This window comes from Sus scrofa, chromosome 13, assembly GCF_000003025.6.
Source record: "Sus scrofa isolate TJ Tabasco breed Duroc chromosome 13, Sscrofa11.1, whole genome shotgun sequence".
Classification (NCBI taxonomy): domain Eukaryota; kingdom Metazoa; phylum Chordata; class Mammalia; order Artiodactyla; family Suidae; genus Sus; species Sus scrofa.
Window position 1 is genome coordinate 152,288,011 of NC_010455.5, and position 27,890 is coordinate 152,315,900.

Consider the following 27,890-nt stretch of genomic DNA (forward strand, 5'->3'; position numbering starts at 1 on the left):
TAATGTTTCCATTGAGCTAAAGAAATGGTTGCCACTAGGGCACTTTGTACTCCTTGTGCCCAGGGGCACGCAGATGAGGAATCACCATATTCACAGCATCGTCAACCCTCATGAGCAGGAGGTCAGCTGCTTACACAAAGTGGAACGGGGAGGCATATGTGTGGATCCCAGGTGAGCCACTTGGTATCTCCCATTGCTCCCTTTCCCTACTGTAATCGTGAACAGACACTTGTGGGCATCTCAGAAGGGAATGATTACTAAGGGTTCAGACCCTTAGATGTGATAATGTTTATATCACATGATCAGGTGAACCACTAAGAACTGCTGAGGTGATTAAGGTGATGGGAATCCAAAATGGATAGTGGAGAAAGGAGAGGGTAAGGACCACTTGCAGCCCTGAGATCACCTCAGAGGGGATGTAGTTCATCATACTAACCTTCATCTTCTAAGCCTCCCCCCAGGAAGAGAGACCCACAGGAACCATGGAGGCCTTGCTCCCTGGGGAGAGCTGGGCAGCACAAGGCATGGACCATGGTAGCCATGAAAGTACACCACCCAGATCTCCTGCAGACAGGAGCATACTGACTGAGGGCCCCTGCTGTTCTCTGCATCCATTATCTTTGTGCTGAGGCTACTTTCCCATGGGCTGTTTTCACTGGAACAACCATGGAGCAGGTATCCTAATGCGTGCCTATTCCTGTGAAACATGGGACTCCTCTGAGCAGCAAGTTCTGACCTGAAACTTTCCTGGAATTGGGTTGCCATCTGAGACTCTTTGCTACTCAACCCTCTTTCCTTCTCCCTCTCTTTCAGAGGGGTCAGAGAGGCTAGGTAGTCTGAAGACTCTGCTGCTTTGGCTTCCTATTTCAACCTTTCTCAATAAAATCTCTTGTAAATCTAATCCCATATTTGCATGTGCTTCTTGGAGGACCTGAACTAACAAATTTGGACTAGGTTTTGGCAGATAGTTAAGTAACCTGAGGATCAGTTTTGTATTACTGAGGCTTGTTTTTTTGAGCAAGTCCATGGTAAATTTTATTGCAAGGCTAGTTTAGCCCTACTTACGTGAGGTGTAACCTTCCTGGGATCCTAGTGAAAGTGTGGAGTTTGCCATGAGGACTCTTCAATGTGGCTGGATGAAAATTAAAATAGTTTGGGGAATTGTTTAGTGTTCAGTAATGGACAGAGAGGGATCTGTATTTAAATTTCTGAATTTTTTTCTCTACGTATCTTCTTTCTCGCTGATACTCTGCCCTGAAAATTCAAGACATCTGTCCCACTTGATACTAATCTTTGTCTCCTCAACTCAGCAAGACTGCTCTGCTCTGCTCAAGCTCTTCCTCCTTCAGTGTGATCCAGAGGCAAAGGGAGGATCACCCTGTTTCACCTGCCAGGGATCGGTCCTTTGCTGCCAGTTGTCCAAGGTCTGAAAAGCTGCTTCACACAACTATTTTCCTAGCTTCTTGAAACACTGATTGCTAGTCTTTTGCAAACTTTCTAATATATGTATTTAAAGGTATAAATTTCCCATAAGCATTTGTTTTCACAGCATCCCACAAAGTTTTGATATGTTGTATTTTCATTAGAATTCATTTCAAAGTATTTTCTAGATTTTACTGTGATCTATACTTTGACTTCTGGATCATTAGGAGTATCTTCCTTAAGTTATAACCATTTGGGAAATTTTTTAATATTTATATAATTGATTTCTGGTTCATACTCTTATAGGGTTTCAGTCTTTTGAAATTTGTTCAGATGATTTGTGATCAATCACATGGTCAGTTTTGGTAAATGTTCTGATTGTACTTTAAGAGTATGTATTCTGAAATGTTTGGAGATGTTTTACAGCATGTCTTTCATGTATGCACTGTGCCAATATGTAGGAAATAGTAGAAGCTCAATCCATATTAAATGACTCAAAGGTGGGAATTCCAGACCAAATACGAGATGATGATTATGATGTCTCACGGGTACAGGCAGGGAGAAAATTATTTCTGGTAAAAATAAAACTTCAAAGGGGAAACAAGTCACCATGTGTAGTTCTTCTGCCTCCCTGATTCCAACCAATATTAATAACAGCTATTTATGTTATGGAAATTATCCCACTATTTTTCCTTCCTGTACATCTATCAATTCTCCCTTCATTAGCTGTAATCTCTGTTATCTCGAGTGCTACGTGACAGTAGAAAACAGTATTTTAGGAAAAATTAATGATACTGATCTATAAGGCTCACAGAAATATAAGAAATGGTTAATTTTATTTCTCTGAACAATTCATTGATTACTTCTGAGATTACATGAGTTTAGAAGATATCTAATATTGCTATCTGATGGTAAAATGTTTCAAGTAGAATTTTTTTTTAATGTTACTCATCTTTATTCTCTTCAGAATCATTTTTTAATTTTCCAAGTTTTAGTGTCACTTTTTCTTCTAAATGTCACTCAAGGTTTAGCATTTATTAACATACAGCTTCTAGGAAATACATTTAATCTTCCTATTTAATCCTTCTGCCAATGTTGTTCTGGACAATGAAATTCTAATGATAGAAAGAAAGGAGAATACGGATTTAGACAGGGCTAACAGCACATTTGCTAGGCTTCTAAGATGCCTCTTTTGAACTCTCTTCCAGTCTGATTCCAGCCACAGCTCTGGTGAACAGCTCTGGGCAGGTTTCACCCTCACCTCAGGCATGCATCAAGAATCTAGCTTCCTGTTCCAAATGTCCTCTGGTGCAGCACATGTGATGCTATGGCACCAGTGGGGCTCTCCTGGGGTGGGGGTGGGGGGGTAGCCCCATGAGAGTAGCCCTCAGAACACAGGTGATAGCTGCTGAGAGATAAATGCTTCTCCTTTCTGTCCCTGAGGCAGACAACTCTGAGACAAAGTTTAATAAGAATCCTGGGGAGGTGCTGCACAAAGTAGCCATGAACTCTCATGGACCACTGAATAACACCACCTCATTTTGCTTGGATTTTCTTTCCCTTTTCTCCGTTTGGTCCCCTCTGTCGCATTCCTGTTCCCCGGGATCATATTTCCTCATAGAATGTGTCTACTGCTGTTTTAGGCTCTGCTTTCAAGAATAATCTAGATTATGACAGGAGGTTAATAGGCTGTTTGTTGGTAGGCTAAAGAGTACAGGAATATAATTTCCCTTGACTCTGCACCTGCTACATGGAAACACTTATTTAGCTGGGAGCGAGTTTATGGTACTTTCGATGATTTTCCACCTTTTTCCTTTTGGAAAGTTCATCATCCATCCTGACGCCTGAGCGCCTAAAGAAAAAAAGTTGTCACAAATTAGCTTATAACTGAATAGGCAAATTTCTTTGTGATGACAGCTCTAAGTGTTTTTTCTTTGTGAGGGTGCCTTCCTTATTTGACTGGATATTTCAATCTAATAAGGAGGAGCCCTCAGTCTACTTAATGAGGTAAAGCTTTGGTTGCTTTGGAAACAACCATATCGCATTTCTTATTCTCCTTGGTTAAAAAGCTGAAGCTTTTACTGCTCTAATCCTTTTTGCTAAGACACTCAAACATAACCTTACAAATGTAAAAATTAGTAGAATACTTTGGGGACTCTCTTATTCATGAAAAACTGAAGGAATATCTTGAAAGATTTAGGGGTTATTAGGAATAAATTAAGGTTGCCCACATGCCAGCCCCATGAAAAATGTTAGCAGTTGCAATTTTTTACTCATTTAGGGTATTAAAGAAACTACAGAGAAAAAAATGGTAAATTCCCCTCCCTCCTCACTGGAACTTATGTTCTAGTGGAGAAGAAAGTGAGATCGTGAGAAAATTAAGTAAGTAAAATACACAGCAACTCAAATAGAGGCTACAGATAAAAATAAACTGGGGATGGGGAATGAATGTGCAAGTTTTTTGTTTTCTTTTGTTTCATTTTCAGGTCTTACTGAGAAAATGACATTCGAACAAAAACCCGAGGAGGAGAAGAGTCAGTTAAATGGATTTTGAGGGGAGGATCATTTAGGAAGTGAGAAAAGCCATCCCCAAAGCCCTGAGATGGAAAGACGCCAGTGTGGTTTGAGAGACATGAGCATCAGAAGGAGGTTAGAAGGGGCATGGGGAAAGGAGGCAGTGGCAGATCATGTGAGAGAGGGAATCTTGATGGATGGAGGGCTATACTATGCACTGAGAGAGATTCTGAAAACCTGGGAGGATGCTGTAGTATTACAATGATTGGGGTGGTACTATGGGGTTTAGTGGATAGGCAGCATTTATGTTAAAAGTACAGTAATGTTCAGGATAGTTCCATCCAGCAAAGTATTTTTCCATATTTTATTCACCTTTAAAATGCCTTGCTGCTCATTCACGTAGACGTAAAACTTTACTTTTTTGCTAACTTCTAAACTCCATTCATGGCATGCTAGGCTATTGGAATCTACTTTTCACTGAAAACAAGTAAACATCCTGGATAAAATGTAATTAATCAATTTTGGAAAGCTTTTGCTAATATTTTTTCAAATATTTTTCTGCCCCAGGCTCTCCCTCCTTGCTTTTTAGGAGCTCAATTTCATTTGTGTTAGACCACTTGATACTACTTCATCAGTCACTGATACTTGTTTATTTAATTTTTTTTTTCAGTGCACTTTTATTTGGATGATTTCTAGCAACCTGTTTTCAAGTTTAATGATGCTTTTGACTATTTTGTCCAACTCACTGATAATCCTATCAAGTAATTTCAGATATATTTTTCAGTGTTAGGATTTTTCATCTCATTAAAAAATATTATCTGGGAAGTGCCCTGGTGGCTCTGAAGGTTAAGGATCCGGTGCTGTCACTGTTGTGACAAGGGTTGCTGCTGTGGTGAGGGTTTGATTCCCTGGCCTAGGAAGTTCTGCATGCCACAGGTGTGGCCAAAAAACATAAATTAAAAAAGAAAAAAGAAAAAATATTATCTGTATCTCTCTTGAAATTCTTTACTTCTTCACATATTACATCTTATTTTAGTAAAATTCCTTAATATACTTGTCATGGTTAAAGATCTTGTGTACTAAGTCCCAACATCTGTACTAATATATGCTCTGCTGATTAATGAGAAAAGTAACACTGCAGGGCAGTGGAAATGAATGGTCTTTCAAGAAAAGGACCTGAGTCAGCTGGACAGTTCTAAGAAAAAAAAAAAAGTCACTTACTGTACACCATACTCCAAAGTCAGTTCTATGTGGTCAGTAGACTTAAAGATTCAAAGAACAATGAATCTATTTTAAATAGTAAAATAGAAGAAGGTCCTTGTTGGCAATGGTTTTTTAGGATAGCAAAGGCACTAACCATAAAAGAAGATGAAAAAGCTGTATTTCAACAAAAATTTAAAATTTACAGTCACTAAAATTTAACAATGAGATGGTTAAAATAAGCCACAGACTAGGAAAAGTGTTTGTTTGCTTTTTGCAGTACTCATAAATGAAATTGACTCACGTCTGGCATATAGAAATCAAATTGAAAAAGACAAATAACCTCTCTAAAAACGGAAAAAAGACTTCAAAGTCATTTTACTAAAGAGGATATTCAAATGACTAATAATTACATGAAAATATGCTCTTTTTCATTAGTCATCAGAGAAGTGTAAATTGAAACCATACAACCACCAAATGTTGGTGAGGGTTTAAACAATGAAGACTCTCATTACACTGCTGATGGGAATGTAAATTTGAAAACCTGTTTTTGTACTATCAACTATAGCTAACCATAAACATAACCTATGTCAGAGCACTTCTACTTTTAGGTATATATCCTAATAGAAATATGTATCTATGTGATACATATATATCTTTAGATACATAAAATATACTGATAAGTATAATAATGTTCATAGCAGTATTATTTGCAATAGCCCCAAACCTGGAAATAATATGAATATCCAGTATCAGTACAAGGGACTAATTACAAAAGACATTTGATTCCATTTTGTAAACTGTAGAGAATAGGCAATTTATGGACTATGGTTGCTAGGACTAAGGTTGCATAGTCCATAAATGGGCAATTTGATAACCAAAGAGTAAGGAGTTGTTTTGAGGTAATGAAATGTTCTAAAATTGACTGTCTGACAAAGGTTGCACTTACCTATGAAAATACTAAAGAAACAAACTTCACATTTTAAGTGGATGAAAACTGTCTGTGAACTAACTATATTTCAATATAGCTGAAATTGAAAAAAACAGTATAAATGATTAATTGCAGTATAGTCATACAATTAAATGCCATGCAGCATAAAATAAAGTACAGACCTGTTACATGTAACAATAATGGATGAATCTCAAATGTAATATGGAATGAAATAAAAATACTACAGATAGTATTTTTGAATAATGCATTTCATGTGAAATTAAAGAAAAGACAAAACTAATCTATGTATCAAGGATAAGACAATGGTTATATTTGAGAAGGTGCCTCTAACCGGGAAGGGGGCTGGAAGAGCTAGGCAATGCTCTATTTCTTGATCTGGGTGGTGGCTGCAAGGGTATGTTTGTGTTAGTCTGTGTAAGTTTCTTGAACTGTACATTTACAGTTTGACTACTTTTCTGGATTTTGTACTTCAACAAAAGTTTATTAAACATTTTTCAGAAATCCAGTTCAGTAAGTTGTCCTATTAGTAAGGATTGAAAAGAAAGACTAAAAGAACACATAAACATTTTGATAGTTTTTGTGGATTGGGATGATGCTGAATCTTTATTTTCTGGTATACAATTTTCAGTATTTTCCAATTACTATAGTGGACATACATTACCTTTATCAGTAGAAAAAAATGCTATAAAAATACAATTGTGTTAGATCTTGTATTAGGTTTAATACTAATTTAGTCACAATGTAAGGACTTTGGTTTTTGCTTTCAGATAGGAAGGGATTGCCATTTTAGAGTAGAGATCTGGGGGCTTCTGGGCAGCCTTGCCAGGAACTCAAAAAACGGGCCCGGTCTTTCAGTAGGGAAGAAGAGAAGTGCTGGGGTAGGGACCATCAGTAGGTGGGGCCCTGTAAACCCGAGGGGTAGGGGGTTACAATCCCAGTAAAGAAGGGGGAGAGTGGCCAGGGCAGGGTTGTAGTCCTCCTGGAACCAGGGTCCTGCAAAACTGTAGTCAGACCAGGGACCACCCTACCTCCATGCTGAATAAATTGAAAGACTGTAGTCTAATTACTGTAACTCCCCATGTTTTTGTGAAGCCAGAAGCTAAGTGTTTTGTTTTTTAATTTTTATGAGGTTGTTAAAAACAAAACAAAACAAACAAACAAAAGACAAGCGACAGAGGCTGTTCCTGGACTGCAAATCCTAAAATATTTTTTACTTGGATTTTTACAGAAAAACTCTGCCAACTCCTTGATTAAGAAACTCTAGGCTGATAAAATTTTAAGGTATTTTAAAATGTTACCTGGGTAAGCTCTTGGAGGAGCTGGGTGTGGAATGGGTCCGCAGGGGCACTTTTGCTCAGTGGTATCAGGAGATGTGGTACTGCCCAGGCTCGTCAGACACAGGAAGTCAGAATCCACTGAGGAGAGAGTAAAAACTCACCTCTGGAGACTCCAGCCAGGATAGGAATGGTCAGGCACCAGTAGCCACACACAACTGGCTCGTCCTGGCAGAGGGCTCCAAAGGATGAGCGAGGGTCACTGAAGCTCTCAGCGAACTGCAAAGGAAGGGAGGTTTCATCTTGGAAAGCAGCACAGTCACTCCTGGAGAAGCCAACAGAGCGCCCTGCCGCGTTTTCTCTTCTCTTCTCTGCTGTAGAGAGCCGCGGGAACTGCGAGGTCGGCTCGCGCATCTGTAACTTTTGGAGAAGCGCCGCGTGGGTGCGGCTGCTGCCCGGCGCCTGCGCAGCTGTGCTCGCAAGATCCTCCCACCGCGCAGGCTCCGCGGGTCAGTCCGCAGGGGGGCGGGGGGAGCGACCCTGTTTGGGTACCGAGGGCGGGGGGAAGCAGGGCGGAAGAACTTGTACTGCGTCTTTTGCTGAACAATTTTGAGAGTTAGTAGTGAACACCATAACCCTTCACCCTTAAATATTACCGATATTTGATCTGCGCAAAAGACAATTTAATTCAGCCAATATCTCAGTACTATCTCCTAAGAATGAAAGCTTCTGCTACATCACGGTTTCTCTGTCGCGACGCTATTGATTTGGGGGAGGACGATTCTATGTTGTGAGGTTAGGGGGACTGTCTTGTGCATTTCCAATGCTTAGTTGCACTCTCGACCTCTACATAGTAGATGCCAGTAATAACCTTCCCTTTCCTCCCCAACTATGACAACCAAAAAATGTTTTCAGACACTGTCAAAAATGTGAGGTGGAAGGCAGGGCGAAGTGACTCCAGTTGAGGACTACTGAACTGTAGGGTCACAGTGCTGTGTCTTAGGAATTGTATCAGTCATAAGGAGTCGGAATCCATTAAATCTTATTACATTACTATGCTTTATATACAGTCCATGTTAGAATTTCTGATCGCCCCTCCCCCACACCAGCCCAAATCTTTGCTTACCCTAGTGTTGTTTGTAAAATATAAAAATCCAGGATTTAACAAGAATCGCGTATTGATTTTTGTTAGCAAGTCCCTTTAGTTTCCTTCAATTTAGATTACTTCCTCGGCATTTTTGGTTTGTTTTCTGGCAGTGGCTTTTTGGGAAAGTTCAGGCCAGTGGTTTTCCAAAATATCCTTCAATTTGGATACTCATATTGATCCTCCTTGTAAAATTCACATTGAAGTTTTTGTTTGTTTTGGTTTTGGCTGGAATTCCACTTAGGTGATGTTGTATCTTTTTTTTTTTTTTTTTTTTTTAAATTTTAGAACAACCGGGAGTTCCCGTCGTGGTGCAGTGGTGAACGAATCCGACTAGGAACCATGAGGTTACAGGTTCTGTCCCTGCTCTTGCTCAGTGGGTTAATGATCCGGTGTTGCCGTGAGCTGTGGTGTAGGTCGCAGATGCGGCTCAGATCCTGCGTTGCTGTGGCTCTGGCGTACGGATAGCAAAAAGACAAAAAAAAAAAAAAAAAAAAAATTTAGAACAACCATTTATCTTCCAGTGATTTGAGATGCCACTTTTATCACATAATTCCCACATTGTACTTGGCTCTATATCTGTATTTTCTATTTTCTTCCATTGATCTGTTTGTCTACTCACATGTAATCTTACATTGTTTCAATTATAGAAACTATAATATTTCCAATATCTGGTAGAGCTAGGCCTGCCTCATTGCTGTTTTCTTATTTTGATTTCCTATTTTTTGGGTAATCTTGCTTATTTTTTTTTCCCATGCAAACTGTATAATCTGGCTCCACAAAGAATAGTTTCAAAATTGGCATTAATTTATAATTTTACATTATTCAGTTGTCTAGCAAGATTTATTTTTCCTTTTATTCAAGTCCTAGTTTTGCACCTTTAGAGAAAGCTTTAAAGTTTTTCTTGTGTAAGTTTTGCACAGTTCTTTTTAAGTTTACCCCTAGGATATTTTTTCATTTTTATTGGTAATGTAAATGGGGTCATCTCTGTTTCCTCTGTAACTGTTTATTGCTTAATATATGAAGACATTGATTTCTATATGTAATTTTGATCCTGCTCTCCTATTGAATCTCCTATTGCTTCTGGTTTTGCATTGATTTTATCAGCATTTCTATTTATACTTTTATATAATACCAGTGATTATTCTTTTTAAAGCTCAAATTTCCTGTCTCTGGCTTCTGTGTTCATTTGACAACCTCAGATGTCTTGATAGCTTCCTTGCTTTTGGACACTTTCAGAGTTCTAGTGTCATTAGAACAGTTTCATTTACTGCTCCAGACCTAGAATCAGCCATTTCTTAAAGGAGTCTTCATTGCTTTCAGTGCAAATGGTATTTATGACCACAATCTGTGCACATAAGGATGTTCATGGCTGAAAAACTTGTTACTTCTCAGGCATTTCAATACAAGTAATAGGAAGTATGTGGTTTTTCCAAAGAAAGAGTAGTTAATCGTAAATTTGTGCTGATATTCCAACTTTAGTGAAAGATTATAGAATTTTTTACTTAGCTTAATTTACATTGCATTTCTTTTCTGCTGAAAAGCATGGTTCCTAATAATATTAACATAATTGCTTACTTTTTCCCGTAATATGTATAATAGTTTCAAAATAACAGTACTAATGTTAGAATGAATTGTTAAAGTGCTAAATGCAGTTAATACAGCTAGGTTTATTTGTTGTAGGTTGTTTTCAAAATTAGATTGCTTAATTTAAAAGAAAATTAAGTTCAAAGTGGAAATAAAGGCAAACCTTAAGAATTTTTAACTTTTTGAGCATAATGTCTAACTCAATTTTTCTCATTTTTATTGATATAAATATTTAAATCTATGAATCTCTTCCTGAACATTCTTTAACAGTATCCTGTAAACACTGATCTCATGTTTTCTTTCATTTTTTTTTCTAGAAAATTTTAATATCAGTTGTTATTTTTTCTTGAGCCAGGCTATGTTTAATAGAAAAATTTTAAATTTTTAAATTTTAAATTTAAATTTAAATTTTTAAATTTCCTTTTTTAAAAATTTTAGATTTCTTTTTTTTCTTTTTGTCTTTCTGTCTTTTTTCAGGGCCACACCCGTGGCATATGGAGGTTCCCAGGCTAGGGGTCTAATTGGAGCTGTAGCTCACGCCAGAGCCACAGCAACGACAGATCTGAGCTGCATCTCCAACCCACACTACACCACAGCTCACGGCAACGCTGGATCCTTAACCCACTGAGCAAAGCCAGGGATCAAACCCACAACCTCATGGTTCCTAGTCGGATTCATTAACCACTAAGCCACAATGGGAACTCCCCCAAAATTTTAAATTTCAAGGTGGGAAGTCTTGTTTATGTTTTGATTATTATGATTTCCTGCTTTTATCATTTTGATGGGTAAAATTATTTCTATTTTTCTTTATGTAATTTACTGAGGAATACACATCTCTATAATAGACCCAATTATTATAAATGTTTTTTGGTACCATTTGTTGTTTTTGAACTAAGAGAGGTGTACTAAATTCTGTTGTTATTTATGTATTTCTAGTCTCTTTGACTCTCGTAGTTTCTGCTAAATGAAAGAAGTTACTGTATTATTTGCTGAATATCTTTCATAAATATTTTATTTTCACTGTGAATTGTAGCCTTTAGCCTTATAAAATGCTCTTTGACTTGGTAATGGTTTTTGGTATGAATTCTACTTAATTGGATTTCAGCATCTCAATTCTTTCTTTGTATTTAATTTGTATTTTTTTGGTATACATTTGTGCATCCTTTCATTGTTAGTATATCTGAATTATTTTGCTTCAGATGTGTCTTTGTCTTTTGTATGCAGCATAGAGTTGGATTTTGATTTGGAATCAACCTTTTTTTTGTCCTTTTAATAGGCGGGTTAAGCCCGCTATCACTTTACTATTTTGGTTCCAGATAGCTCATCTTATGTTACATTTACATATAATACATAGCATATTCGACCACAGCAGGCACTGTTGAGGGAAATAAACGAGGGAGGGGTAGGAAATGCTGAAGGGAATTTTCCATATTAGATAGGTGCCCAAGGAAGGCCTCACTAAGAATGTGATTTGCACAAACTCTTAAAGCTGGCGAAGGAAAGAGTTTATTTGGATCTGTGAGGTAAGACTTACCCTGACTGAAAGAAGAATAAGGCCTGGAGGCACAAGATTGTGTGGTGTGTTTTCAAAGAAGAGCGTGGAGGCTGATATATGTGTGCAGGATAGTAGGTGATAGGCCAGAGGGGATGAAGTCAAGAGGATCGTATAGGGCCCTCAGTCTCAGGGAGGGAAAGACTTCACTTAAAAAGGAACTTTGGTGCCAAATGTTGAAATAATATTACTTCTGCCATCCCACGGTCATAAATTAATAACTCTGTGGGAATACATTCACAACTGTGAAAATTCCAGCCTAGGTGGCCAGTCTTATGGGTTTTATATTTTGGGGTGCAACTCAAATTATGCATGAAATAGTTTAATCTCTGCTGATTTTGAAGGTTGGGTTATGATACACCTTTCCAATGCAGTAGAAATGATCTTTGAATATATTCTTCAAATTTTTGATCTTCCAGTTTCTACTTTATATTCTACCCTCAAACTCATCAGATTATAGCTTCACAACCTCAAGCTTTTTGTTCTTTAGCTCAAGGTGTGAATTTACGTGGGGATAACTTTATTGAAAAGTATTTATGAAATGTATATTGACTAATAAATGTTTAAAAAGCAGAAAAACAATAAAATTCTAACAGACTCATGACCAAAAGATGGCACGTGACATCGAAGTTTTTTGAATTCTTTTAAAAAGTCAAGTATTTGGCTTAAAAGAGTTTTTTTAACTTTTTAGAAAGAAATATGTTATTTTAACAGAAAATTGTATGGCAGAGAAGGTAGAATTACTGGGTGTGTCTGTGGGGTAAGGATTAGGGGTGAGTTAAATCTGTAATCCAGAAAAACAATGTTCAAGATTCAAGTGGATGGGAACAGAAAAGGGACAAAATTTAAATACATGCAGGATTGCTTCTTCCTTGTCTTTCTGTTTCATTAGGCAGCACTTTAATTTTCTCCTTCCCCTTTCCCCCTTTTGTTTTTCCTCTTTCACCTTTCTTTTTTTTAAAGCTAAACTGTCACAGTGAAATGCTTTCTAAGTCACAACCCATAGAAAACTGAACAGTGCATTGTAAAATAGGACACAAAACAAAAGAATTCATCTGTGAGCTGAGATCATCGCGCTAGGATACACAGATCCAGAGCAGCAATTCAACAGTGTTTCTTAGAGCCGGAGACTGTTTCCACAATTCTTGGTATGCTGCTGCCCCCTGCTGTTCATGTGGAAACACTGACAACAGAAATGGATTTTCCTAACACTCCATGTTTTGGTGTCCTGTTAGCCTGCTCTCAGAGAAAGTTAGATGAAGTAACTCAAAGATTTAAGACAGAATAATCTAAAGAATTGTTTCCTAAAAAGTTGAATATCAAAGAAATCCCAAAGCACCTTCTATCTTCCCAATATATAAAAAAAGAAATTTATGATTCAGCTATTTGGCTAAAGAATCCATTTTCTTCTCTAAGTTTCTGAAGGGAGCCGAGGCCCAGGAAATTGATGTTGCTCAGAGAAAAATTGAAGTGAGCAGGGAAAATGGAAGACAAAATATGCAACAGGAAGGAGGCAATGAATACTTCACATACAACCAGGGTAAGGCAGTTCAATCCTGAACAAATGATTTGCATTCCTCAGAGGGTGTGGAATAGAAACTGTCTTCACAGAAGAGCAGGGATGGGTCATTTGTGAGCCTTTAGGTCTTCTGCCGCTTGTTCTTAGGTTTGGTCAGGAAAACATCTTAGAACCATTAGGCTGTGGATTGGAGCCCTTGAAGCAGAGCAGAAGTGCATAACCCTTAGAGCTGATTTCCTGATTTACCCTGCAATGTCTAAAGAGGTCAGCCCATGTATGTTTGAACATGGGACTTTTATGTTATTTGTTCCAGGTTTCAGAACTCTAGCAACCATGGGCTGCTAGTTCCTGAATGCCAGCTCTTCCAGTGGGATTAGGTAATAAAGGTGCCAGGATCCCTTCTCACTCAGTAAAAGCATTTAAAAAGAGGCTTTGTTTCAGCATTTGTTTTTTGCTCAGACTCTTTCTACATGAGGAACTTGACTAGAGAAGAATCCTTTAATATTTAGAAAGTCACATGAATATTTATATACAAAATTACATCCTGTTATTTTTTTTTGTAAAGGAAAGTTTAAATTTTTATTTAATTTCTTCCTTTATTTTAGGTTCATTCTACATATTAGTAATTTTATTTTATTTTATTTTATATTTTATTATTGTAATGATTTTCCCATTATAGCTGGTTTACAGTGTTCTGTCAGTTTTCTACTGTACAGTGAAGTGACCCAGTCACACATACATATATACATTCTTTTTTCTTACATTCTGTTATGATAAACCTAGAAATCCAGCCTGAACTACTCCTGAAAGATTTCGTTTTTGCTGTAAATACCACTAAGAATGTCATTCACTTCTAACTTCTGAAATCCCCACCTCAAAGGCACAAATAGTGGATTTTAAGAAATAAAAAATTGAGAAAATGTTTACATCATTTACAATAAGGTGTTTCCTTAATACTTGAGATAGTAACATTCACAGTGTTGATTTTAGTGATTATAGGATTTTGTTTCTCTTGTGTGACATTTTATCTACTCACTTAAATTTATATTCTCCACTATGGCAGGTGTTAAAGACATGGTGAAAAAATACGATAAACTCTGTCTTTAAGCTTTTTATAGTAAATTAGGAAAACGAAAAACAGTATGATATTCATATAAGGAGGAGCCAAGGGTAGAAAAATAATTTCCTAATTTCTTTTCATTTTATCACTTTATTCCCTTTCATTCTTTTCAATCCATTTCATTTCTTCTCTTTACCATTTTATTTATATTTGTATTCATCTTGTTGTTTAAATTACAAATCAGGAAAGTTGACTATCCTTTTTATGTATCTTTGCACAACCCCTAGTACTCCAGCACTTTATACAAAGTTTGAATATATTTGTAATAAATATCTGCTGAATGAAATATGAGTGGTTACTTACTAGTTGTCTAGTATTATGCTGTGCCCATGTAAACCATATGCACACTTGATTTTGACAGAGAAGAGTGAAATTAGGGGGAATTTATATAGACCTGGAAGGAAGTGTTAGAAATATTTGTTTGTACTCAAATTCGAAGGGGTAATGAAAAATAGTTTAAATGAGAAAAACTAGAAGAACAAAAAAATTGCGCTTTGTAAGTACTTGAATATCTTTTTTCTTTTTTCTTTTTTGGCTACAACCATGGCATGTGGAAATTCCCTGGCCAGGGATCAAACCTGTGCCGTAGCAGCCACCTGAGCCACTGCAATAACAACACCAGATCCTTAACCCATTGAGCCCCAAGAGAAGTCCTTGAATATCTTTTTTTTTTTTTTAATCTTTTTCCAGGGCCTCACCCGTGGCATATGGAGGTTCCCAGGCTAGGGGGTCCAATTGGAGCTGTAGCCGCTGGCCTCTGCCACAGCCACAGCAACGTCAGATCCTTAACCCACTGAGTAAGGCCAGGGATCGAACCTGTAACCTCATGGTTTCTAGTTGGATTCATTAACCACTGAGCCACAATGGGAACCCCCAAAAGTCCTTGAATATCTTCTTAAGGTTTTCTTCAGCTGTCAATATATATGAATTGTTTGTATTTTCTGCCTGTGTACTTTCTTATCAGATTTATATACATGCAAATGCTGAAAATATAGTAGAAACCTGAAGATAGAGAGCAATGATAATAGCTATTTTTCAAAAGGAAGCTGAAACATTTTCTTTTTGAATCAATAACTAACTTATCAGTATTTCACTATACAAAATTCACAGTATTTTGGAACATGCTTCTTGGCACCTTAATGGTGTAACCCAAATTGTCTGCTCCTATTTAATTGTTCCACATAAATTGTATCAAATGCCAGTATTTAAGAAAACTATCAGCATAAATTACTGAGAAGTGTATCTTCTTCTGCACCAGTATACTATGTTGTACGATGGAGTATACTATATATGCAATTGCACATATATAGTATAGCAAATATGTAATTATACTATAGAGTTATTTATATCTATATAAATAATAAATATAAATAATAAATTGTATCTGTATAATAAATAAAATACTGAATTACTATAAATATACTATAGTTTTTATAATAATGCAGTGTTTTATTTACTCTATCCATTAATGTCTTATATTTGAGAACAGAACATTTACAATATAAATGGGACTTAATCTAAGAGAAGTTTAACTTTTTTTACATTTCAATACGAGGTATTAATGAGTCAAAATAATTATGATCATTATTATTATATGAAAAATAATAAATGCAGAGTCACCCTTGTGGTTTAGTGGGTTGGGAACCCCACACTGTCTCTGCGAGGATGAAGGTTGGATCCCTGGCCTTGATCTCAGGGAGACAACACTGAGTGATGGCTTGGAGAAAGATCTTAATTTTCTGCTCAGGAACTAAACCTGGGCAGCCTGGCTGAAAACCAGGAGTCCCAGCCACTAGGCTCACTAGAGGTTAGAAGCAGAATGCCCTTGATTCTTGCTCTCTGATGAAAGCAAGAATGTTTTATGGAGGCAAAAGCTTTAAAAACAGGTATAAAGTTTATTGTTAGAATCACAGCACAGCATGTGGGAGAGCACACAGAGAAGAAGTTTATTTAGGTAAGAAGCAAAGAAGTAATACATACCCTAAAGAGGAGTATGGGCATCCCCCCTGAGAGAGGAGAGCACCGGGGAGGTGATTTAAATCACTTATATAGCACAGTTCTTCTGGGTCTTTATTTACCTTTAGCCAATTATCTTGTTTTATTTCTCACACCTGACTGGACACAGGACCCTCTCCGATAGGCGTGCACGTCTTTTGGCAAAGATGAATTCTAGAGCAAAGGGTGCTGAGGTGGTATCTGGACATATTATGGCCTGGCACTCGCTCCCTTTTGACCCCCTAGGAGTCGTACTGTGCGTGTGTAACTGGGGAGGCCTCCTTGACCCCAGTAGTGATTGAAGTGGTCATCTTATCTTTTTACTCCAGCAGAGCTCAGCTCCTGCAATTAACTTTTCCCTTGAAGTGTCAAAGAAAAACTAGGACCGATTTACTTGGCCTAACAAGTCCCAGCTGTCCTCAGCCCAGGGGCCCATCTACCTCCTTCCTCAGCCTCACTCAGTGGGTTAAGGACCTGGCATGGCCATAAGCTGCCGAGAAGGTAGCAGATGCCGCTGCAATCTGGTATTAAATAAATAAATATATACGTACATACATTCGTACTTGGTCTTAGTTTACATACAGTTCAGTTCTTGATGTAAAGTTCTTTGGGTGCAAGAAAGAATATTTACTTTATTTCTCTAATCTTTTAATCCTGGATTGCCTCTTGGTATTTCTTCTTTTAATTTTTTAGTATCATTGTCAGTAATAACATGAATGGAGCTGAGTGGGGAAGAACTTATGTTTATTCCAAATCAAACTATTTAACAGATTACTATGGTAATAAGAAGGCAGGCAGTGCAATTGCCTAGTATGTTTGAAGCCTAAGGCATTTAGCCAAGATTCAGGAATAAAAGCCCACATGAGGTAGAGTGTGCACCCACACTGGGAGCTTAACCAATCTCAAAGCCTTAAATCACTCTTTCTGGAAATGGCAAAGTCGTATTTTTCATCATTTTCTCTCTGGCTTTAGACAGTCTTGGGTGCTTCAAGAGCCCCTTGGCTGGGCCACCTGAGTGCCAACTCTACTGTGCAGGCACAGTGGTCAGACGGGGAACCGGGTCTCCTGAGCAGGCGCACTGCCAACTTAGCGGCAGGTGAGCAGCAGAGTAGATTTACAATCTTCTTCTTTCCAGTCTCAAGTACCATGGACTCCATATAAAAAGTTTGCAACTGCTTTCTGGTGAATGGTGGTGGTGGTGGTGGTGGGAATGGAAGATGCTCACAGGGTTCAAGAAATTGTTGACGAGAGCCGTGCTTTAAATGGCGTAAAGACCTCTTTTAATTTTAGTATTTTGTGATCTTCCTTCACATCAGGCAGCTTAACAGTGCTAGCTTTGGAGTTTTATATGTACGGTGGCTGCATGTCAGTACAATCATCGCAGGGCATTTCGTTAAGTGCTTCATTGCATATGGTGCTGGGCTAGGTGCTGATGAGAAAGAACAGCACTTGTGTTCCCGTTCTCAGGTTATTTATAATAGAATGTGAGATGAATAAAAAGAAGTCTGAATGCACAGATTTTGAAGAAAAAGTGAGTAAGGTAGATAGCGTTTTGCTTCTATTTCAGTGAAATGTGTCTGGAGAGGCTTGGTTAGAGTGGGGTGATGAAAACTGTTGAAGTTACAAACCTTCTTCTCAAATTATCCATGTGAAAAGCTGGAATTCATGAATACAGATCCCCTCTATACAGCAAGGAATCTGTCTCTCTGTCCATTTCTCTGTTTTGCTTTTAAACCCAGATCCTTCTCTGACTGGATAGCTGAAAACAATGGAAATTATTAGAGCTCCTCCTAATTGATCACTCTTGTCAAAGCCAGGTTGATAGATGTGGTTGGGATTTAGGAGAAAAAAAATAGTCCATATGACTTTGAAAATAAAAATAAATGTGCTTCTGAGATGCTGAAAATATATTATTAAATAGCCTAAGAGACATGGGAAATAATTTATGTGTGTCTTAAGCTGGTCAGTATGAGGATTGTATTTAAATAGTTTCTTCTCTCAAGTCAAAGTGCCTTAGGCTTCTGGTGATTTAAAAATATTTTGTATTCATGAATACTTTTTATAATTGATGGGGATGTTTGCCTATGGCCTAACTCTAATTTGTAAGATGGAAAGTTCATTTATTTATTCATTCCACATCTATTATGTATTAACTATGTGCCAGATATGATGATAGTGATTGGTTTTAAAGTTAGTTTTAAAGCATACTTAAAATTTTGTGAGCTCTTTTTACCTCAGTTCCAAGAAATCTTGTATGGAAAACAAGTCAAGGCAAGAACAAGTGGGCCTATTACATTTTGTCTAGATCTGTATTATAGCACTTACCATACTTTTATTTTATACATTAATTTTGCCTGCTGTAATGAGAGTAGAGCATGGTCTGGATTTGATCCTTATTGTGTTCTCAGCATCTGTCACAAAACTCAACATAATAGAGACCCAATAAAGGAGGTTTGGATGAATAAAGCAACGTATAGGCACATGTCGCTCTTTCTAAAGACATTTTTATTCTCATTGGGTTTTAATACCATTTCACACTCTTGGATATCTTCATCTAGGAAAAAGCAAAATCTCTTCATAAAAGCCGTTGTTGTCTAAATATGTCTTCCAGAATTTAACTGAATACTGATCTGAAGTACTTTGACTTGACTTTGAATTTGATCTAAAGCATTAAGATTCTGTCTTAGGGAAATCTGATTAAAAAAATTTTTGTAGTAATTAAGACCTTCAGGTTCTAAAGGACTATTTGCTTGACATTTATGGTAACAACTATTTTATATTAATCTTAGGAATATTTTTTGGAGTTCCTGTTATGGTTCAGTGGTTAATGAACCTGACGAGGATCCATGAGGACATGGGTTTGATTCCTGGCCTTGTTCAGTGGGTTAAGGATCTGGCTTTTTATTGAGCTGTGGTGTAGATCACAGACATGGCGGCTCTGATCCTGAGTTGCTGAGGCTGTGGTGTAGACCGCCAGCTACAAAGATCCATTTCGACTCCTATCCTGGGAACTTCCATAAGCTGCGAGTGTGGCCCTAAAAAACAAACAAACAAGAATGTTTTTCAACAACAACAACAACACAACAACAAGAATATTTCTTGTTTGGGAGATAACGATGATGGGCTTTCTGAGAAACTTTTCTTATTTATCTAGCATTTGTTGCCTTCTGTATATTCAGTGGGTTTATGTCTACATAAATATGTTTTATAAGTGCTTTATATGAAAGAGTGCTGAAAAGAGACAGCAGTCATAGGCAGCCAGAGGGTTTTGTAATTCATGTGAAATTCTTTTTTTTTTTTTTTTTTTTTTTGTCCTTTTGCCTTTTCTTGGGCCTCTCCCGCGGCATATGGAGGTTCCCAGGCTAGGGGTCTAATCGGAGCTGTAGCCACCAGCCTACGCCAGAGCCACAGCAATGGGAGATCCGAGCCACATCTGCGACCTACACCACAGCTCACGGCAACGCCAGATCCTTAACCCACTGAGCAAGGGCAGGGATCGAACCCACAACCTCATGGTTCCTAGTCGGATTTGTTAACCACTGCGCCACGACGGGAACTCCTCATGTGAAATTCATGATGATTCCCATTTAGGGCGGGAGTCAATGGTAATACCTTGGAGTAAAATCCTTGGTGCTGCATTTATTAGATCTTATATAGGATTGTCCTTTACTGTTGTGTAAATTGTGCACTGTGCAGAGAAATCCTTCTAAGGTGCACACTATTTATATCATAGACTTATCAACTTGAGTATTATCAATTTGAGTATTTATTGAGATGTTTTATGGTACAAGCAGTAGGTATCTTGTTCTAATAAAGTTAGTATATTATGATACATTTTCTGACAAAAGGAAGTAAAATGTCTTGAGGAAGAGGTACCTTTTTTATTTTTATTTTTTATTTGTGCAAATGTTCTGTATGGGCTAGCCATGGCCTGAACTTGGATAAATTATGTAACTTCTTTGGCCTTCAAATGAAAATATTAAAACCTACCTTACTAAATTGGTTCACAGTACTAGACGTGTCTGGCATACAGTTAGCATTCAATGTATATATATATATTTTTGTCTTTTTTTGCTATTTTTTGGGGGCCACTCCCGTGGCATATGGAGGTTCCCAGGCTAGGGGTCTAATCGGAGCTGTAGCCACTGGCCTACGCCAGAGCCACAGCAACGCGGGATCCGAGCCGCGTCTGCAACCTACACCACAGCTCACGGCAACGCCGGATCGTTAACCCACTGAGCAGGGGCAGGGACCGAACCCGCAACCTCATGGTTCCTAGTCGGATTCGTTAACCGCTGCGCCACGATGGGAACTCCTCAATGTATATTTTTGAATGAATGTGAAAGCACTGAGTTTAATGTATGTGATAAAGATTTGATAAATTGCAGCTCACTTGTGCCTTGAACAAGGGGAATTTTGGAGGGATTAAGTGTATGTGTACATAAGTATGTTTGTATATTTGAACTTAAGTGTTTCACATTTTTCGTATGAACATTTCCAGGGACAGTTCACAATTTCTGACTTAATTTTTAGGGATCTCTTATGATAATTCAAAATTTATCTTCTTATAACATTCATTTATTGATGTTAGCTTTACTCTTTGTGGGACAAAAAAATAAGTCTGATTCTAGTAGAAAGGTCTTTCTTACTGATTAAGGTACCTAAGTTTTTTTTGAAACTCCTGTTCTTCAAGTTAAACATCACTGTGTTCTTCTGTTGTTTCTCAAGCCTCTTCTCCATCTTCCCCACTCCTGTGAATGCCTTCCAGGTCATGTACTTACTCTAATATGTGGTACCCTTTGTGTGTTCAGGGCTCCAGATGTAGACAGACCGTCACAGGGTATAGCATTGTGATCACTTGCGGCACTCCAGACTATGTCTCTCACATCTCCCTGAGTGATCAGTGTGTACTGTATTAAAAGCATTGTATTTATTTTGCATGTTATTGTATAAGATATTTTTGGGGAAAGGATACATGACCTCCTTATAATTCCATGAAGAGCTTTTCATCTACTGTATACAACATTCCACATGGGCTAAAATGAGACAATTTTGCTAGAGCTTTCGGTTATTGAATTACAATTTGGAAGTCATTTTTGGTACAGTTATTTAAAATCAGTGTAATGTATACCTTTTCGGACAGCTTAGAGGTGACTGACTTAGCCAAGGACTTGGCCAAGGACTCCTATAGATTTGCATGATAAGTTTTTATAAATTACAATCTCACTTAATATTTTTTTTATGTACAAAAACTATGACAGGGAAAGAATTGTTCTACTTATAACGCTAAGCACTTGCTAAAAAAACTTAATATCTTCTCAACATTTGTATTTGTTGAATGTGTGAAGCTCTCTGTAAACCGGATGTTCTCTGACTCAATGTTTGGGCTAAGTAGCCCCGCCTTACAAAAATGCCAGAAGATGCCGGTTATAAATTAGTCACAATTTATAGGCGTGTACACTGCTTTGCTTTGCTTCTTTCAGTGGAAGGAAAGGACAGAGAGATGCAGTAATTATTTGGAAGATGGGGACAGGGAAGAGACCTGTGCTTAAATAAAGGGGGAGTGTTTGGAAGCAGTGTGGGTTAGAAATTGGATGTGTAGTGTGTTAGTTTCCTTGAGCTGCTGTAACAAATTACCACAAACTTTGTGGCTTAAAACAACAAAAATTTGTTGTCTCTTTGTCAGGAGGCCAGAAGTCCAAAATCTAGGTGTTGGCAAGGCTGTGCTCCCTCTGAAGGAAATCTTTCCTTACTTCCTCCCAGCTTTGGTCGCTCCTGGCAATTCTTGGCATTCCGTGGCTTGTAGATGCATCACTCCAGTTTATGTTTTCGCATGGCTTTCTTTTTCCTGTGTCTCTCTGTGTCTCTTTGTCTAAATCTCTCTCTCCTTTTTCTCGTATGGGCCCCAGTCCTTGGATTAGCACCCAACCTAATCCACCACAACCTCATCTTGACTTGATTATACCTCTAAAGATGCTATTTTCAAATAAGGTCATATTTACAGGTACTAAGGGTTAGGATATTTTTGGGGGGAATGCAACTTAACCAACAACAGGTGAGTTGGCACTAAATAATGGAACACTTTAAGTGACAGGGAGAAGAATGTGGGTTTTATTTGTCAGCCAGGAAAATCAGTGGAAACTTTAAGCAAAGGTACTAATAAGATAGTTGTTACAGGAAGGTCTAGTAGCAGTCAGTATACTTCAGGTATACTGAATTGAAGATGAAGTTTAGAGGCTAGGATACTAAGAGTATATTGCAATGTTTCAGGATTAACATGAAGGGAAGTTTGTAAAGGTAGATGGGGAAGAGTGTGTTTTATCTCTCATACCACTTTCTCTTCTGCGATAAGACCTCCTTACACCTTCCTCGATAGCTGGGGTCTGTTCCTCTACCCATGAACTCTTGGGCAAAGCCAGTGACTGCTTTGACCAATAGAATAGGGTTAAAGTGAAACCACACCAGTTATATGCAAGATCCTTCTTGGCCCAGCAGCTTTAATTCTTACCTCTTGGAAGATAGCCAGGATGTAGGAGGTAGGATTCCCCTGAGACCTCCATGCTGTGGTGTGTCTCACTTTGGCATTTCTAAGCAACGTGGAGAGGTCCTTAAGGTAAGGCCAGGCCTGGGGTGAGACACGTGGGTTTTCTTGGATACAAAATGTAAGGAAGCACTTGCTCTCAGATGTGCTTTCACAATACTGAGAGTGAGCACCTCCTTAAATTTTGCACCCTGGGAGATCTACTCTTAAGAACTTACTCTCAGGGTCAGTAAGTACCAGGGCAGCACTTGGGAAGGAGTACTTCCTTAAATTTTGGGACCGAGGCACTTCTTCTTGCCTTATTCTAGTCCTCACCCTTTTGGAGGAGGATACACCTTGCTATACCTTATAGGGAGAGAGAAAGAGAGAGAAGGAGAGAGGGAAAGAAGGCGGGGGTGGGGGGAGAGTTGGGAGCGGGGGTGGGGGGAGAGGTGGGAGAGAGAGAAAGGCAGAAAGGGAGAAAGAGAGATAATATGAAGCCCCAGTGAGGTGCAAGACATTTAAGTGAAGAAATCATCTTCAATATTGATACTCTGATCTCGGCTACCAGCTGGCACCATGTGGATTAGATGAACCACCCGGCTGAGCCCACTTTAATTCCTGATCCACAAAATCACAAGTGAAATAAAATGTTTGTTTTGAGGCGCAAATATTGGCATGGTTTATTATGCAGCAATATGTTACCCCAAACACCCCCAAGTCTTGCTGTTATAATGTGGGGCTGGTAGTGGCCTGGGAAATAACAGGTAGCTGTCTATTTACTTAATACTGATGGAGTAGAATAGAGTTGATTGCTGCCTAAGGAGAAGGGAGGAAGAAAGTGATGGAGAGAGATTACAGTCACTGGCAGCCTAGGAAATAAATTTTAAAGCCTTGCTTCTTCAGCTCACTGCTTAAGCTGCATAGCCATACAACTTTTAATTTTTGAAGTTGGCCAGAACAAAAAGATACACCCGCTTACAGTTTGAGTCTTTATAGAAACAATATCCGCGTCTGTTTTGATCTGTGGTACGCAGAGTGTTGTGAAGTTCTCATTTTTAAAGCAGATGGTCTGAATTCTGATGCTAAATGAATAAATGTGTCCTTGGATCTCCATGTGTGTTGGAGGGAAGTCCATACAGCTATTTCTTCTTGGCTTTGTCTGAGCAAATCAAGCTTTGAATGAAAGGTTTATTTTTATAAAGGCTGAATTTACTAATTTTTTTTATTGAGTACCTCTGTTTCATGGTAATTTACACATTCTTTCAAATGGTTGTTGGCACATTTATTTACTTTCCTTTGAGGCAGTTTCTCATTACTTATAAACAAGGCTGAGAAAAAAAGCAAACTTGGGGGAAAAAAAGTTAAGAAAGGGACTGTTTGGTAGAGGAGGTATATTACAAATGAAATTATATATGATGAATATTTTTTAAAGTCTTCAATTCATTTTATAGGTTTCTCTGCTTGTTCTTACAAGTGGGCTATAAGAGTTCCTGACTCATTATTCATTTCAATAGGGTGTTAGACATTTTTATGACCTCCTCAAGTGCTTATAATCTGTACTATACAATTTAGCACCTAATTATATTCTGTCTTGTATTGTTCATTATTATATCATTGTATGATTTTTGTCCCCTCAAGTAGTTTATATGATCTTAAAAGGCAGGGACCATATCTTATACTTCTGTATTTGCATTCCATCTAGTGTAGTGCTGAGTGCAGTATCCACTTGGGAAAAATTTAATTGATAGAACTATCCTAAGTAATTCTAGTCCTTCAAACCTCGGTGAATGTGTCTCTGGAGCATTTCTCATGGCTCTGGACTTAAGGGCACGAAGATAAGCAAGTTACTTTTTCTTTCCTGTAGGAGTTTATCATCAAGCGGAAATACCAGGGTGAAGAATTGCTTTGACTGGTGAAGTGACTTCTCCTTTTTTCCTTTAGCGTTATTCCGGGGCAGTTGAAAAGCAGAGAGGCATGTGCCCTTGTGCTGCCATTAGCTTTTGATGCAGATGATGGTTGAGGTTTTTTCCTCTTCCTTTCTCTAGTTGGACAAACCAGCTAATGGCATCTGACCTGAGGAGGCAGTGGTGTTTCTTTTGGCTAAGTGTTTTGGCAGGCTTTACCTTTCTCTTGTTTTGACTGAGCATAACTGTTTCTCTGGGCATCAGAGCTACATAATTACTATTTTTTATCATGGTAAAACGTAGATAACATAACATTTACCATTCTTAAGTATACAGTTAAGTGGCATGAAGTATATTCATATTCATTGAGCAACCATCACTTAACATCTATCTCTAGAATTTTTTTTTATCATCTCAAGTGGAAGCTCTGAACGCATTAAACAATAACTGTCCATTCTCCTTTCCCCAAGCCTGTGGCAACTACCATTGTACTTTCTGTCTCTATGAATTCAATAACTGTAGGTATCTCATATAAGTGAAATCGTAGTGTTATTTGTCCTTTTGTGTTTTGCTTATTTCACTTAATGTAATATCTTTAAGGTTCATCTATGTTATAGCATGGAGAAGAATTCCATTCCTTTTTAGGGTTGAATAGTATTCTGCTGTATGTATATTATCACATTTGTTTATCCATTCATCTATTGGTGCACATTTGAGTTGCTTCTACCTTTTGGCTAGTGTTTCTGTGAATAATGCTGCTATGAACATGGATGTATAAATACAGATCACATTATTATGAGCATCACGACTGATTTAATGCTCATGTTGAGCAAAATGCCCTTATTAAACTATCTGGAAGAATCAACATGTCCTTGGAAATTCATAACTTGAATTCAGAGACTAAAGTACTCAGTAGAAAAATGTGGCTTGACAACATTTTTTAGTTTAGGACTGTGACCAATACTTACATCTAGTGAATATGTCTTGTTTATTTATCCTTCAAAGTGCTTCGTATAACCATCTTTCTGCTTGTCACTGCTTCAAGGTATGTCCTCATTGTCATGCAGCAAGAGTACTGTAATCATATCCTAACTGGTTTGTTTGTCTCCCCTATTCCAATTTTTCTTATAAAGCACTGCTTTGGTCATTTTACTTTAATGAGCAAAAACTTTCAGTTCTCATCATGTACAGAACAAAGTTCAAACTCGTTTGAAGGACTTTTGTAATCTAGCACCAGTTTACCTTTCAAGTTCTACTTCTTTCAGTTCCTTATACAAATTCAGCTCCAAGTCAAAATTGTCTTCTCATTCATTACCCCCTGAACAAATCATCATGTTCACCATGTAGAATCTTTTTTGTACTACCTTCAAATGTTAGCTGAAACCTTTGTCTCTGCTAAATCTTTAAAAAATAGCCACACTTGGAGTTCCCGTCATGGCTCAGTGGTTAACTAATCTGACTAGGAACCATGAGGTTGAGGGTTCCATCCCTGGCCTTGCTCAGTGGGTTGGGGATCTGCCGTTGCCGTGAGCTGTGGTGTAGGTCTCAGACATGGCTCGGATCCAGCGTTGCTGTGGCTCTGGCCTAGGCCGGCAGCTACAGCTCCAATTCTACCCCTAGCCTGGGAACCTCCATGTGCCGCAGAAGCGGCCCTAGAAATGGTTAAAAAAAAAAAAAGATAAAAAATAGCCACACTTGAAAATGATTGCTTGCTCTTTTGAGTATTTATACACTCACTGTGAGATTAATTATGTTAGTTATGTTTTTATAATAGCTAATATTTTCTGAATTTTCAGGCTTGGCCTCAGTGCTTTGGTTGCATTATTTCATTGTTACAGGAACTTGTGAAGTATATACTATTATTATCCATTATACAGATGATAAACTTGAGGCTTTAAGATACTAACTTGTCCCAAACCACTGGTAAGTGGTAAGGGCGTGATCACAAGTTTTCTGCTGCTAAAGCATCATTTATTATCTTAATTATAAGCTTGTGGGTGAATAGGATATTTGCTGCTAAGGGTATCTTCCATAGGGACTGCTCATGGGGGTCAGTGTCAGAAAAAGACTGCCTATGGAATGGAACCTTTTTTTTTTCCTTCTTAATTAGCTCACTCTGGGTGAACTTGACATGATTTTTCAATCAGTTACTTAATATTGTTTAAGACCAGAAAAGCTTCATGAATGGTCACGTCTGATTAGGTACTTTCTGAGGCACTTCCTTCTTTCGGAGCATGTACCACAGTGACTGTATTTATCTCTTACCTGTTTGATTCCTCAACAACATCTTTGCTTGATTTCCTAATACCTAGAAAGATATCCTGCAGATATATACAGTAAATGCTTATTAAATGAATTAACTGCATCTGTGTCCATTATCCACCCTAAGAGTTGGTTTCTAAATTTGTTGCTGTTACAGAGTTGAGTAGTACCTAAGTCCAGTAAAGTCGAACAGAGTGTATCCTCAAGGAAGCATAATGGAAATATAAATGAAAACTGTAATTTACTTAATTGTACTGCAGTTTACATTACATGGTATAATGGTATTTGTGGTCACTTTTAACAAGTGTTTAATTGGAAGGAGTTGACATCTGTATTCAAAGAAGAAAGATCCTGAGTTTTAAGGGCATGGGTGTATTTGATCTGTAGGTAATTTGGAAGCAGACATGGTTCAGCATTTTGTGCAATATTCTTTAAAATTAACCAGTTCTATTTTATTTCTGACCATGTGCTGTACACACAACTTTATGATTAATAATTAGATTTCTCAGCTACTTTGATACTCAAAAACCATTGCCACAGTGGAAAAATATATACTCCACAAAAGGTCATATTTTTTTAAGTTTAATTATTTATGAATTTGATAACTGTCTCTTAAAAATTGAAGCCAAAAGCGTAATAGGACCTGACTTAGACAATGGCGACGTTCCTAAAAAAAGTTTCCCCAGAGTTCTTGCCTAAAAAGCCGATAAAACTCTTCATCTCCCTACAATGCTTTGCACACAGTAGACCTATAACATACTTTTTTTTTTGTCTTTCGTCTTTTTTAGGGCTGCACTTGTGACATATGGAGGTTTCCAGGCCAGGGTCGAATCAGAGCTGTAGCTGCTGGCCTACACCACAGCCACAGCAACATGGCATCCGAGCTCTGTCTGTGACCTACACCACAGCTCACAGATCCTTG